This window comes from Bidens hawaiensis, unplaced genomic scaffold, assembly GCF_021521415.1.
Source record: "Bidens hawaiensis isolate Kalapana, Puna unplaced genomic scaffold, B.hawaiensis_p1.1 tig00046177_1, whole genome shotgun sequence".
NCBI classification, from domain to species: Eukaryota; Viridiplantae; Streptophyta; class Magnoliopsida; order Asterales; family Asteraceae; genus Bidens; species Bidens hawaiensis.
Window position 1 is genome coordinate 26,031 of NW_027498236.1, and position 3,778 is coordinate 29,808.

A 3,778-nucleotide genomic window follows, 5' to 3' on the forward strand; every position below is an offset into this window, starting at 1 on the left:
TGAAAGTTTGATTATTGAATATTGTGAATTCATATATATGTGTGTAAGTATATATGATTATATGTTCTTTGTTACGAAGTATTATTTAATGAATAAAGAGAATTCTTAAATAATAAAAGAAAATATTACGTTTCTTGGAGAAGAAGAAACGTCGGGTTTTCATATAAACTAAAGGTCTATAATTTACTTTTAAACAAGAGGTTTTCAAGTAAATAAGAACTGAACTAAAGGTTCAATCTAGGATTGAGATATAAGACTAAAGGTCTTAAGCCGGATCGTGTATCCGACTAACAAATATTCATTCTCGTAACTATAGGTTCGAGATAAATAAAGGGAAAGACCCTTGGACGGTGAGTGAAGCCGATCCTAAAGAGACAAGGTGAATACGCCCCCAAACTTTTAAACTTGTTTTCAAAATGAGTCAACTTGTTATATGAAATTGTTTACAAGGAACTATGTGTTCCTAAAACTGTTATAACTATGGGTATGAACCTAGCCCTCAGGCTGTGGTATACATATGTCTGGATCCTTACATAGGTGGTACTATGCGATGTATGGGCATGATCGCACCACCCTTTATCATAGGACGCTTTCTTGCAGGGAGTACGACCGTTGTGTATATTTACGGGTACTTAACTAAGTCAAACGCTGCGGTGTTTGTGAGGTGACCTAGTGTAGAGGCTCTAGTTTATAATGTGTTATTTGACTTTGTTATTCCAAAGCCACGTTGGGCCGAGGCAGGCGTAGTCTCGAGGGGTAATAAAGTCAAAGAAAGTATTTATGCGTCAGCATGTTCACCAGCATTCGTTGCTGACGTATTTTCTTACATTTTGCAGGTGAACAAGTTTAGCACTTGGAGTGACGAAGTGCTTATTTATCCGATGGCTCGGATTTTATTTTGTAAAACTTAATATATGGTGGTTTTGTAACATAAACAAGTAATCTTTTGTTAACTCAAACGGGTATTATATAATCTCGTCTTTTATGTAAATATTATATTTCGATCCTTAAAATTTATAAGTCTTCCGCAAACTAAACGTAACTCTGATTTATTTACAATTACGATACCAACTTATGGGTTATACTCCTAGGCCTTAGATGGGGGTGTGACAGGTTGGTTTCAGAGCAATCGATCTTAGCAAATTGGGTATCATAAAACAATACCCAAGCTTCGATCCAAGTATAGGAAATAATTGTTTATGTGTTTTAGGGATAAGATAGGCTGGTAACCTTTCTTTCCCACCCGACACTCTAAACCACCCATATTGATAGATGTCGTTTAAAGCTCATATGGAGAATTATTTGCGCAAGGTAAAGGAGGCCGGAATAGCCGAACCTTACCCCGAAGACAACATGAGCGATGGTTACTATGAAGCATACTTCAACCAAGATGTGGAACACGACATGACCAAACCTGTGTACTACCCCGGAAGTCGACACTACCCAATAGATGTTTTCGATAGTCCACCAAAGCAAGGAATGGAGCCACCAAGACACTCAAGCTACCATCCACCAACCCTACCGATGTATAATCCTTCAGAAATGCCGACATACCATCCAACAGAGATTCCCATTTACCAACCCTTGGAGGTAACACAACGCTATCCAGCCGGATACCTACCGAACTCTCAACCATCCTCCGAATGGATGAAATACCTCTCTGAACAACAGGAGTGGCATGCCGGAATCTCCACTCTCAATGAAGTTAACTCCCAACCAACCAATAATGAAGGGCCGTCCCGTAGACCCAAGATGAGAATAATGATGCCCACTGAGACTTTTCAGATGATCCTAATAAACAATGAAACCACACAACCCATGGAGGAAGATGAACCAGAAAAGGAGGAACCAGAGGAAGAAGAGGAACCAGAAGAGGAGGAAGATCCTGAAGAAGAAGAGGAACCCGAGGAAGAGTCTGAGGAAGAACCGGAAGAAGAGCATCCAAAGAATCCTAATGATATGTCAAGCTCAATGAATGGATCACTCACTTCCCAAAACGCAAGCTATGGTTCTGTGGATCCATTCAGCATCTTGAGAAACTTAGGAATCAAGCTTCATCAAGCTTCCCACCATTCCAAGGAGAGATTCCGTCAATCCAAGAACAAGCTGATAAGATCCGTGAGCAGAATCAAGCTGCCAAGACCTACCTTTACCTTTCATCCAACATGGATTACGTTCCGTATCCAGAACCAACAAATCACTACGAGATGGTGACGTTGGGTTACCGTGACCCACCTCCGCAGTATGGATACCCCAATGTAATCCCACAATCGTATGAAGAACATCTGGATCGTGCATTGCACGAAACTGACGATTGGAGGAAGAAGGTGGATGAGGAAGAGAAGAAAAAGAAGAAAGTTGGAGAAACACTCCTTCGTAAATGCAACAAGATATCAAAGGTGGTGAAGAAGTTTTTAAAGAACTGAAGATGATGGGATGTAATGAGAAGCTATGTGTGTAAAATAATTGTGTGAAAATGTGTATAAATAAAGAACGTATGAAACATTCTGATGTAATGATAGGACGAACTATATATATATCGTGGAAACGATATATATAAATATGTGTAATATAAAATATACATATCCTTTTGTGATATGTATATATGAAATAAAACGTGTGTTTAATATAAGAAATGTTGTTAAAATTTCAGACTTAAATTGAAAAAGAAAAAGAAAATGTCTGAACAAAGTAACAATATTGAGAACTTTCGAAGAGAGAGAGAGATAAAATATAAGGGGAAAGGCCCCGAGAACGAGCGAGAGGGAGAAATTCTTGAAAAATATATGAACAAAATTCAAAAGATGATAAAAGATGCTGTTAGGGAAGAATCAGCATTTAGATCCCAATCTAGACAAACCAAACATTCCCGATCTGTTAATCCTTCTGTTATCCCTCTCTAAAATCTGAAAGATCTCGTCCTAAACCATCCCGTGATGAATAAAGCGATCATGGGTCTAATGCCGACGAAGGTGTTAGGCAAAAGTTTAAAAAATTAAAAGTTAGTGGGTGTCCGTTCAAAGATTTCAAATACTATGGACCGAAAGAGTTCCATGGTGACAAAGGAGCCATCACAACCGTGAGGTGGCTTGAAGAGATGGAGACTTTTGTTATCACAAGCAAGTGTTCTGAGGAGGAGAAGATTCAATACTCTGTCCTGATGTTTAAGGGAGAAGCGCACAAGTGGTGGAATGCGCTGTTGATGAGTAGAGGAAGAGACAAGATGTATGGTCTGAGTTGGGATGAGTTTAAAGCCATGGTGATGGCGAAGTTTTGTCCAATGCATGAAACTGATCAGATCCAAACTAAGTTCCTTAATCATAAGGTCGTAGGGACAAATCTTCGTGAGTATAATACTAAATTCCTCGAGTATTGTCGCCTTGTTCCCCAGCTGGTTAACCCTGAGTCCAGCAAAGTAACTCGATATATATGGGGATTGCCGCGGGAAATCCGCGACATGGTGAGGTTACACTTGCCTCAAACCGCTGACTCTGCAATGGAGTTGGTTGGTTACTTGATGGGCGGCATGGTCCGCAACAAAGAAGAGACAAAGAAGGTGGCAACAACAACTGCTCAAGGAAGAACTGGAGGTAGTTCTAACTTCAAAGGAAAAGGCGTAAACCGAAACAACACTACGCCATGCAAGACTTGTAGGAGGTACCACAAGGGTAGATGCAACTTTGCCCCATCTCATAAAGTCTGTGAGTCCTGTAATCGTACGGGACATGATGCTGCTAATTGCTGGAAAAAGAAGATTACTTGCTTTAACTGCAAGGAG